General features: G+C 45.3%; 1 long non-coding RNA gene across 1 annotated transcript; it reads left to right on the top strand.

Moving 5' to 3' along the window:
- Positions 1-10,636: 10,636 nt before the first annotated feature.
- On the top strand, positions 10,637-11,037 carry LOC146768832 (uncharacterized). Its single transcript, XR_014957126.1, has 2 exons — positions 10,637-10,770; positions 10,899-11,037. It is a non-coding gene; the product is annotated as an uncharacterized LOC146768832 (long non-coding RNA).
- The last annotated feature ends 1,020 nt before the right edge of the window (positions 11,038-12,057 follow it).

The raw sequence follows: 12,057 nt of genomic DNA, 5'->3' as shown, positions 1-12,057 counted from the left end.
TCTAGCTAAAGCCACTGTATTTCCTGTTCACTCCATCAGTTCTGTGAGAGCAAATACCACACTGACTCTTTATTCACCTCTTCTATGAAGGGAGTCCATTTTCTATCACATCAGCTCCTCATCCAGCAATTCTCAAGTGATGCATATTGCCAAAGGGTCTAAATTATTTATGTTTGAAGGGAAATGAACCAATTGTTTCTGGGACAAAGAAAGATGCCCTGTGTTACTGTACTGGTGACAAAACCGTGACATGAGCAGCTTTAACTCTGAACCCTTCCTGAGGTGGCACTTGCAGAACCACAGCTTTACTTTGTGCTGAATTTATTAATGGTGACCCACCTTCCCAGTGGGTCATCTGGAAGGTGTCTGCAGCTCTTCTCTAGGTGTTGTGTTTAATTAACAGAATGTAGCCCTGAAATTTTATGCGCAAACAGGAACATGCCTTTCCACTGTCTGTTTTTCTCCTGCTTTTCCTTTCTGCTTATCAGATAACTGCCTCCAGGAAAGTACAATGTTTCTTTCCATGAAAGGAAAAAATGAAAATATTTCTTTCAGAGCATAACTAAAAAATGCTTTCATTTTCACTCCTCACTACCTGCTCCTATGTGACATGTCCCTGCATGTCATTAGCCATCGGGGCATGCAGAGGAGCCCACCCAACATTCCAGCTTTGGGGCTGAGAAGTGCCTGACAGGCACCTTTATCTGTGGGTGTAGAGATTTTGTTATCTCAGCTGTGCAGCTGCAATGATTCATTCTGACTTCCCAGCTCTGATGGAGATGCTTGAGCTCTCAGGTTTCTGACAGTGCTGCAATTTTACAGTGAAAGTCAAAGTTCCCAGGGCTAAGACTGGAGCTCTTTAATGAGCAAGGGCACAGCACTCAAGCTCAGGAGATGCGTGACTACAGCTGCAGTCCTAGAAAAAGAGAAAAACACCAAATGTTGCCACAACCTTTTCTTAATCAGGGGAAGCAGGATGCCACTGCAATACTGAATGGACTGTGGCTTGGCTATTTCTCCACGTCTCAGCACACACTTGCTGTCAGCCAAGAGAGGCAGGTGTGGTGAGGGATGATTTTGCTTTGAGCTCTGAAGATGTTGGCTGGGCTCCTCTGTGGTCAGCAGGGAGGACAGTGACTCACGGGTCTGGCTGACAAAGAGCTGTATTACCCAAGAAAATCAGCAAAGCCACTTGAAAGACTGGTCATTTCTAATGTATTGGTGATAATAAAATATTTAATTAGAAATTTTCTTCTACCTTTCTAGAGATAACAAGGGGTTTTTCCATACATTATACATTATGTATACATTAATCCTAGATTGGGCTGCAAACACCAGTTTTGTTTAAGAACCTGTGTCTTCCTTTAAAATACCAAAATAAAATACCAAGTGAGATCTCTCCCTTCACCCTGGAATCACATGTATTGTCAGGGTGTGTCTGTTGTGAAAAATAACCTGTAAGAACAGCATCATCTCATTTCTTTAACAGCATCTTTTCATTTCTTTAACTGCTTTCCTATGCTGCTGCCACTGCGTATAACATAACATTGAAACATCTTTTTGCTTTTCAGTCCTTCTAGTCTGCAGAAATAATGCTGCTGAAAGCCAATTAATGGCACCTTAATCCTGTTATTATCCACCCAGTTCCTATCCTTAATAAGTGTGTGCAGCTTCCTAGAGGGAGGTGACAGGAGGGGAGAACGATGTGGCTGGGGGAAGTGTCTGTCTGTCTGTCTCTTACAGGAGATGGATTTTTCTGCTCTACCCAATCTTGGCATCTAATCAGATACCCACAGTGCATGGACAACACTATTGACAAGCTAAATATACTTAACAGGCAGATTCCTAACACACTCAAACCAGAATCCCACTGTGCTTTTCTTTTATTCTCTATACAGACGCACTCCAATGAATTTTACTTCAGTGAAAGCAATGAATTAAAGTTCAGAGCATGTTTAAAAGAGGGTTTGGGAACTTAAGTTTTCTTTTGTGGTGAGGACAAATGCTTAGTCACAAGATACTGTACTAAAGTTATAAAGACCTCTCCATGTCTGCTGTTTGAGTCAATTGAACAGGAAGAACATGAACAGAAAGAACAGGCAGCACACTCGGGAACCCATTGACACTATCTGTCTTAATAATGGAAGGGCAAGGACAAGCTCTTCTATTCACAAGGACCCTGCTTTTGGATTTCCTGGAACCCCATGAGCACAGATTTAACTCTAAACACTTTTTAAAATCAGAGCTGTAATGAGGTCCTTAACATGCAAGGTTCCTTGGTTGTACAATCTGGTGCCTGGGAGAGAGAGAGAATTCCTAATGTGATGTGTACACAGCATGAGACTAATCACTAAACACAGGTGAAATGAAGAAAATATCCTCAGAGTATTCCAAGTTATTTTTGTGGTAAGCAAAAGAAATAGGAAATTATTTTCCAGTTTCTTGGGAAATTTTTTGTGATTTTTATTTGGTTGGGTTTTTTGGTTTTGTTTCTTTGTTTGGTTTGGGTTTTTTATGCAACTTCTAAAATTAGCTGTTGCTTTACTCCATTGCAGTTTTCTTTCACTGGATCAATTTTATTACAAAGTTATGTGCTTCAATAGATGCTTTTAGTACTGCCTTGGAAATCTGAATGTTTTTTTTGTATCTTAAAATGTGAGAACATAAATTCTGTTGATGAAGACCTGCAGTGAGGCTAATCTATGGTGACCCCTTGTGGGAAAACAACCTCAGCTTTATATGGCTAAATAAAGTCTGCTGTGATGAGGGATGAGGAGGAAGTGCAGCAATATTTTTTAACAGTAATGCTTCTTCCATACCCTTTGAAAGGATATTAGCATCAAAAAATTGTATTGTTTGGGACTACTTATAGGCAGAGGAGCTTGGAAAGACACTTGAGACAAATTCTTCTGAAAAATGAGATAAAACATGCTATGAATGTTCTGCTCCTGATTTTTCCAAAGCTTTTTCCCTTGTGCCAGCATTAATACTGGTGCAAAGAAACCATTCTGCTGAGTCAGAGAAGTAGATATTTCTATTTTTTGCACAGTTTTAAGTCACAGATGAGTAATAAAACAGTTGAGTGGATTTTTTTGCTTCTTTTTACTTACTGGAGATCTCCAAAAGGAGAAAGTTATGTTCTCAGGAGCAACCTGTAACACACTGGAGATTTCTGGATGTTCTCAGCTTTCCTTGATTGCATTCCAAGCAGGAGGCTTTTTATTTTTTTCAAGAATACCACTGGAGGTCACTCATGTACTAACAAACAGTGCTGCAGGGGAAAAAGTAATTTAAACTATCCAAGCCTGAACTCAGCTTGACTTGAAGATGATGCTAAAATGGGAACGAGTTTGGAATTATGTTGGGCAGATATTCCTCACATTTACAGTAGACTGTGACAAAAGTAGCAAGTAAACTAATTATCTTAATTTTCTTATAAAAAGAACAACATTAGCAGACCAAGTTAGCTTTGATCTAGCTACAGTAATAATGGAAATGCAGCACAACTCTTCATCAAAAAAAAAAGCAAAAAATAGGAAAAGATAATTCATCTAAAAATGTTCACTTGGGCAAGCACTGGGGGACATCAGTGTGACCAGACTTGCAAACAAAATGTAAGATAGGATAAAAAAGATTGCATGGGAATTTTATCTCTGTGATATTTCTGACAACAGAAAAAAATTGCAAGGACATAATAAACTCTATTTCATAGGACTGTTTTCCCTATCTCAAATTTCTCTTAATCCATTTTTATTACTAACTTTCAAACTTTCAGATACATTTTTGCTGGAATTCTGAGTTGTAGAGAAATGGAAATTGTTGAAATGTTTTTCCTCTTTCTGCTAAGCTAAACATTTAATACTGATTTCTTGCTCTGAGGTGAAGAACTAGGAAATGTAAGTCCTGTTTCAGCAATACCAGTAAAATATCTCATCCCAAATGGGCCCAACCTGGTTGTTTCACTTCAAAATCCAACTGCTACTAGCTGGCAATTCTCTACCTCAGGCTCCAGGCCCATTAATATTGATACCAAAATTGCTGCAGTATGAGAGAGAAAATTAAAACCAGACAGGTATACGTAATAATTAAGGTATTGCTTACAAATTATCAGGGGAAAAAAGTTTCAGAGCAGCTTTATTCACCTGCAGAAAGAGAAAAAGCCATCTGTCAGTGGAATTCAGTGCTTGTACAATACTTTGCGCAGCTCTGCCTCTCTCTGTACTTTTAATTTACTATTTATGTCTTTCCACTTGATTCTGGAAGCTTCTAGGAGGGTTCTGCAGCTTCTGTGTCCTACCAGCCACTTCCTGATTGACAGGTTTGTGATTTCAAAAAGCTGCATTAAAAAAATTTTTATATATTTTTATTTTTGATTTCAAAAAGCTGCATTAGCTGCATGTTAAGTAATTATCTGCCTGCTGATAGGGACCGCTGGGCTTTGTCTGCTCTGTATGGATGCCTCTTCCACTGGGAGATGGGAGCAGACAAGCAGAGCTGCTGGTAATTTGTGTGGGTGCTGGGCAATGGCAGAAACCCTCCTCCAAGCAGTGGGTGAAGAACCACTGGGCCTGATCTCCAGCACCCTGGAGAAATTTCCCTTGGCACCACGTTGGTGACAGCCTAGAGGGGTTTGGGCAGGGGGCTTTGTGTTCAAGCCTCTCCCAAGGCTGTGGGCTCCTTCCCTGGGGGATGTGTGTGGTGATCCTGGTGCCATGTCCAAGGAATTGCAGGAAGAGGTGTGCAGACTACTCCCTTTTAAGGAGGGAAAATGGGATATCAGCTGGAACTCGACAGAGGTGGGAGCCTGAACGTGGGGTACAGGGATGTCAGGGGCTGTGCTGGGTGGAGCAGTGGAGGAGGTGTGGATATTCTCAGTTCAATCAGGGAGAAAATGAAGGTTTCTAACCAGGCAGAAGCCTGGGAAGCAGTAGAGAAAGAATGTAAATAATTCTTTATCTGTCTTGTTGTTCACATTGTTTATAGATAAGTTCTGCCACTGTGCATCATTCACTGCACACCAATAGGGTGAGATGTTTTTACTTTAGGACCAATATAATGGGTCTCCACAATACTCTCTATAAAAGAGAGATGTATTTGAAATAAATCAGAATTCTATTCTCTCACCTTCTGATCTGGATTCCTTTCATATTGTCCTGCCTCAACGGCATCAGAGGAGGATACCCTTGAGGGAAGTTACTGAAGTTGATGATTTCTGACAGCAGCAGAAATGTCCCTTGTCCTTGCTCAGACCTAAGTTCACAGTGTGTCAGTGTGAGGGCTGTGTGTGAGCCTGCAGGACACTGCTGGGAGCTTTGGATGCACTGGAGGTGTGGGAATGCCCAGAGCTGCTGTTGGTGATGGCACCAGAGAGCCCTGGGGAAGGACCGAAGGACAAACAAATGAAGCAGAATCACAAGCTTCACAAACAGAATTTTAATTAACTCCCTAGCAGTAAGAAATTCAGTTTGTACATCTGACAGCTTTACAACACTGTCTGGAGAATTGCATCAAACTACAGATATTTACATGGCAATGGCTCTGGTCGAGTTCAGGTTTTTGGGTTGTTTCAAAAAGTCAATGATTGGTTGGTTTTTGATTTGTACAGAAAGCAGGAAATGTAAAGGTGCTCCTGCCCTGAAAGATTCAACTGTTTCATGTAATCATATCCAGTAAACGGATGTTGTGTTTATCAGCAGTTAACTTAAAAACATCCCTCAACAGAGAGAGCAGAGGTTCTAATATATTCTAAAATCATCTATCCAAGGGGTTGGTGGTGTGGTATTCACATGCCCTCTGAAAACAGAGAGAGACTTAGCTTTCTCAGGGTTTCTCCTGAGAGAAGCTGTGAGAGAAGCAGAGAAAAGAGAATCAAAACAATTCTTATTTCATTCACTGCTTGGTTTGTGTCCACGTGGAATGGAGATTGTTTACCCAAGCCGATGGCTCGATTGTATTCTGGTGATGGTTGTTTGGTTTCATTGACCTGTTGGATCCACAGCTATGTTGGGACTCTCAGGAGAGAGTCACAGGTTTTCTAGTTAGTTAGTTAGGGATAATTCTTGTTTGTGTAATATAGTGTAATATAGTTATAGTATAATGTAGTTTAATAAATTAATTAATTAGCCTTCTGAAATCATGGAGTTCAGAGTTCATTCTTCCCAGGCGTTGGGGTCACTTTTACGATAGAGTAAGAGGATGGCGGGAAGAGAAAGGAGAAAGGGAGGAAGTTGTGGTGTGCTCTGTAGTTCTGCCTCTCAGGATCACAGCAATAAGGGCAGCCACAGGACCATGTGCCCTCTCCATAGCTGAGCTGGGTCCATGTTTGGTTGTGAAGAAGAAAGCCCACTTGGTTTCTCATTTGGGATGTTTATCTGTAGTAAATCTAACATCCTGAGCCTTCAAAGTAATGGATGTTCTAGAGATGATGAAGAGAAAGTAAAGTCTATAACATCTCTCATATGCCAATTCAGCATGGAATATTGCATCAAAATCACTTTATCCAAAAGTGACATTTCTTTACCTGAAGTGACCATACTTCTGGACATCTGTTAGAAGAATATTGTACATTATCATTGTGGGAGGATGCTCTTGGCCACCCAACCAGGATGATGACCCCAACAAATGATTTTTTAAGGAACAAATGGACACCTCGAAATCAGCTGCCCTTGTCCTTGTGGAGAATTCAGCTTGCCAGGTGTTCACTGGGAACACGACACAGCTGGCCCAAACAGCCCCAGCAGATTCCCCAGACACCTGGAGGACAATTCTCAGCACAGGGATTCGAGCCGGCTCGCAGAGTTGCCCTCTGGGATTTGTTGCTCCTTCCCAGAGAGGCTCTCGGGGCTGATGTGGGATTGTCTCGGCCACAGCGACCGCGCAGCCGCCGTTTCAGATCTCTGCTGCTTTTCCTGCGCCCGTCCGGCTCCCGAGATGGGCCAGGCACAGCTGAGCCTGGCTGGAAAAGCAGCATCTTTTATCAATGTGTCCATGGCAAAGCTGCTGTCCCAAAATGGATTCTTTCACCCCGTGTGCAAGGAGCCAATCTCCACACAGAGTTCAGCTGTTTCCTTTATTTACAGTTCTGCACAGAAGGAGGTGCAGGGGGGACAAATCCACAAAGCCAGCACAGCAGCTATCAAAACTTTTCACTATTTATACTTTTTAGCAAACAAATCCATTCATGTTCATTGGCTACCAGTTATATGGCTCTCTTATTAAATTCATATATTATTTTTTGTTTAAATTATTTTCACTTTTTTTATAGCATCATATCTAAATACTTAGATGTTATATTTATATTATATGTAACTAATGTTCTATATCATGTATTGCATATATGACACTATCTTACAACATTCAAACTATTATTTATCAATATTTATTATATATAAACATTATAAATATTAAATATTACACAATATTTATATTTGTATTTTATAATAGTATTTTGGTTTGGTATCTATTAAATACTTAAGTAATCTTTTATTATTGAATAATATTAATTTGCAATACCTTAATAATTAATATTAAGGTCTTAGCATTAATATCTCAGTATTGATACTTTTCTTTGATTGGTTTAAAGATTCTTTTGCTTCTTATGTTATCTAGTCCTTCTCTGTGCTCAGTCTGCCTCTTCTCTTTTCTAGCTGGGTTTCTGGGGTCACTGGGCCAGGAGTCAGTGGTTGCTGTCTCCCCTGGGCCAGAAGTATCTTTTCCCCAGCTGGAGCTGATTTCAGCAGAGTTGCTGATTTGGCTTTATGGGTTTTGTCCTGATTTGGGAAGTTGTGCCAAGTATCCTTGTGGCTGTCACTCCTGCATCCTTGGTGTCCCCTCTGAGCAGGAGCTCCTTCTCCCCAGGCTTTGTGCACCTGCCCGTGGGCTCTGCCATCGCTGCTGCCTCTCAAGCCCTAATCCTCAGCCAGGCCATTCTCCCGCCAGGGAACTGATGTCCCCGACAGCTGGACACCACAGCCAGCCGTCACCTGCGGGGTGCAGCCTGGCGCTGGCAGCGGGCACCGATTGTCCGGCCGTGCCCTCCGGCAGGGCCAGCAGAGCAGCGCCCGCAGCGCCCGCAGCGCCCGCCTGAAGCGGGACGGGCGTTTCTGGGCCGGAGCCGGCTGCTCCCCGAGGGCCTGGGCTGCTGGCTGGGGAGCTGAGGGGCCTGGGGGGCAGCAGGGGCTGCGCGGGGCAGGGCCCTGGCTCTGTGCCCCTGCTGCCTTCACCTGCCCAGCCAAGGCAGGAGGAGCTGCTGCCATGGCCGAGTCCTGGGGAGCAGCATCAGGGTCCTGCAGGAGCTGCGGGTACTTGGGGTTGATCCAAATGGTGCAGATGGTGATCTCTTCCCAACCCTTCTGTAACTTCTCTACGTCTCTCCTGTGTCCCCTTTGGGACAGCTCTGTGTCTTGTCTGACTTCCTTCTCACACAGCCCGTGGTCAATGGAGCCTTCCCATAGGGAAAGATCATGGTATCTCTCATATTCCCACTGGTAAAGCTTTTGGTCACTTTCATCTCCCCATTGGGAAGGCTTCTTGTGGCACTCATATTCCAATGGGAACAGTTCATGGACACTCACATCTCCCCACTGGGAAGACTCTTCATATTCCCATTCATAGAGCTTTTGGTCATTCTCATTTCTCCACTGGGAAGACTCCTGGTATCTTTCATATTCCCATTCATAGAGCTTTTGGTCATTCTCATTTCTCCACTGGGAAGACTCCTGGTATCTTTCATATTCCCATTGGTCCAGCTCTTGGACACTCTCATTTTCCCATTGGGAAGGCTCCTTGTGTCTCTTACATTCCCAAGGGAATGGTTCTTGGACTCTCACGTCTCTCCACTGGGGCAGCCCCTGGTATCTCTCATATTCCCACTGGTCCAGCTCTTGTACACTCTCCTTTCCCCACTGGGGCAGTTCGTGGCCCAAGTAGGGTTCCCACTCTCTCTCCTCTCCAGCCAAGTCCCACTCCACAGTCTGTGGCCCTGGCAGCTCTGCCCCCCCTACTGCCCCCTGCTCTGGCTCCCTGAGGGTTTCCAGCCACCCAGGGCAGGCGCTGGAGGAGCAGCCAGGGCAGGGGGAGCAGCCGGGGCTGTGCGGAGCCGGGCCCTGGCTCTGTGCCCCGGCTGCGGGGGAAGGAGGAGGCTGCCTTGGCACATCAGTGCCTCCAGGGCTCTGTCCTCCAGGCAGCTGCTCTCCAGCCCCATCCCGGTTCCCTCCATCTCCTCTCCCTCCATGGCTGGCCATCACCCGGGGCTCTGTGTACAGGCCTGGGTACTCCATGGCAGGGGGGGAGCTGGGGTTCACCTCCTCTGTGAGCGTCTCCATCGTGCTCTGCCACAGAGGCTCTCCAGGGAGCGGCTTCCTCCGGACAGGGCGGCTCTCCTGGGACTGGGCACCCCAGGGCTCTGCGCCCCTTAGAGACACCTCTGGGCTCCCCAGGGCTCTGCCATGTCACAAAGGCCTCTGGGTGCCATCATGTCCTGCATCACCACGGGCCCTGGCACGCACACCTGTGTCACAAAGGGCCACACCCGACATCCCTTCAACAGGCGGCCGCAGTGGAAGCAGCACGGAGCAGCCACAGACCTGGCACTTGTAGCCCCTGCTGTGCCCAGGCCCCTGTGAGGGGACTTTCCTTAGGGACACTGGGCCAGAAGAGGCATTCACCAGCTTGCCAAAGACACCAGTGCCAAATTCACAGTTTTTGTAGGTTTTCATATAACAAAAGGTTTCCCCTTCTCTCAGTGTTACTGAGTGATGCTGTTTGCACACTAAGCAACAACTACAGAATTACGTGAACAGCCCCTCACATCTTTTCACGCAGTAAAGAACCCTGCTAATGTCACCTGTGGGCACTGGGCTTTGGCTACCAATGGGCCTGGCTTTCTACCCCCAGAAAGAAAGATCGCATAATCTTTGTATCCAGGAGGCCTACTCATCTGGCTTGTGGCAGAATTACAAATCCCAATGAATAAAATTACCACACTTCCCCTCAGTACCCAACAACTGCAGGAAGGCACCCCTTAAAGTGACACTTGGGGTTCTGGCATCAGCCTTCACATCCCTGTGGGAATAGCTACAGTGATCACAAAACCTTTCCTCCCCCTGCCCTGTGTCCTATTGAAGGCGGAATGCAAGCTGCCCTTTTCTTCCTGCTACCTCCTCTTGTGTGGTGTCGCTGTTTTGTTTTGTTTATTGGGGGGAATTTTGGTGGGTTTTTTGGGTGGATTTTCTTTTCTTACTACTACTATTTCTTAAACCAAACTTTCATTGTTTTGGCTCTCTGTCCCTTCCTCTGGCACCTGCTCCTAGAAGACAGGAGAAGCCCTGTGCTCAACCCAGGCCTCTGAGGGACAGGCACTGGGAGCCCGTCTTCTGCAAAAACTCCCAGTCTTTGCTCCCCATCTTCTTCTTCACTCAGCTCCAAGAAGCTCAGTTTGTGCCGTGTCCTTCTCTGCAGCAAGGCCTTGACCCCATTGCTGTGGACACTCACATGTTCCCAATTGTCCTGAGCAGCCTCTTTGTCACCATCATTGTCCCAGCTGGACTGCACTGAGGGTCTGCTACCATTGCCTTGGGACATCTCCTGGCCAGCGGAGTCTTCCTCTTTGGAAAGCCCTTGGCCAACAGAGTCCTCCCAGTCAGACGGTTCTGGGGAGCTTCCGACTGCTCCTTGGGACAGGCCCTTGCTCCATGCATTCTTCCCCATGGAAAATTCTTGGTGGCTAAGGGCTTCTCCTTGGGACAGCTCCTGCTCTCCTCATTGCAGTTGGTGAGTTATGGATATTCTCAGTTCAGTCAGAGAGAAAAGGAGAGTTTTCTACCAGGCTGGGCTTGGGAAAGAGTTTGAAAGGAATGTAAATAATTCACTATCTCTCTTGTTGTTCACATTGTTTATAGATATATTCTGCCACCGTGCATCATTCAGACACTGTGCTCCAATGGGATGAGATGTTTTTACTTTAAGACCAATGAAATTGGTCTGCAAGATGTGCTCTATAAAAAGAGTGATGTATTTGAAATAAAGGATTTGAGTTCAGTTCTTCTAGGCTTCTGACTTGGAGTCTTCATTATCCCCGTCCTGCCTCAACAGCGACAGAGAGTTCTCCACAGCTACTGACTTCTCCTTCGCAGAGCTCTCACTCAAGAGACTCCTCCCAGTCAGAGATCTCTTGGTGCCTCCTAACATCTCCCCGTTGGGAAAGCTCATGATCCACATCAGAGTCCCGCTTTTTCTCCATGCTGATAATGGCCCTCTCCCCCTCAGTCCCTGGCAGGGGCAGGACTGAGCCACCCACTGCCCTCACCAAGTGGCTGCTGAGGGCCTGGTGTTCGGCCAGCTGGGCAAGGGGCTGGGTGGATGCAATTTGGGGTTCGCTTTGTCCTCTTCCATCTCTGTCGTGTTCTAGCACAGAGACATCCCAGGAGCTGCTTCCTCCTGAGAGAGTCCCCAGGGCTCTTGCATGTGTTCCTCCACGACACAGACAGTGGATCCAGCTCTCCCTCAGCAGGTTTGCAGGGGATGGAAAGCTGAGCAGGGCAGGTGAATTGCTGCCTTCGCTGCCTCTTTTACCTCAGTAGCTACAGGAGCACGGTGGTCCTGCTTCTGCTTTAATCACCCTGGCTCTCTCTTTGAGCAGCAAAGTAAAAGTGTGTTTTCCAGCAGGTTTGAGAATCTGATGTGGAGAGACTTGGTATCTTGGAGGATGATAAGAACTGCTTACACTAAGGAATTAATTAAATTGAGGATTGCTACATAAATGGAGCAGGATGATGGTAACAACATATCTATCATGAAGATAAAACAACTCAAAAGGGAGCCTGTCTTAGAGTATATGTATAAAACTGGGAAAAGAAGGAACTAGGAACTGTTTCATATGCAGAACAGTGACATCCTCGGGAAAAAAACACAGTGGGACAGCTCACATAACCACAGCTCTCCAAAGAATTAAGGGTTCATTAATAAAAACAAAAAGGTAAAATTTCCTCCATGTGAAGAAGTTGCATGAAACTATTCTGTATATGGACAACATTTTTTTGCTAAGAGCTTGTGGATCAC

The sequence above is a fragment of the Lonchura striata genome, chromosome 1 (genome assembly GCF_050655825.1).
Source record: "Lonchura striata isolate lonStrDom1 chromosome 1, ASM5065582v1, whole genome shotgun sequence".
NCBI classification, from domain to species: Eukaryota; Metazoa; Chordata; class Aves; order Passeriformes; family Estrildidae; genus Lonchura; species Lonchura striata.
This window is presented reverse-complemented; position numbering and strand designations above follow the sequence as displayed.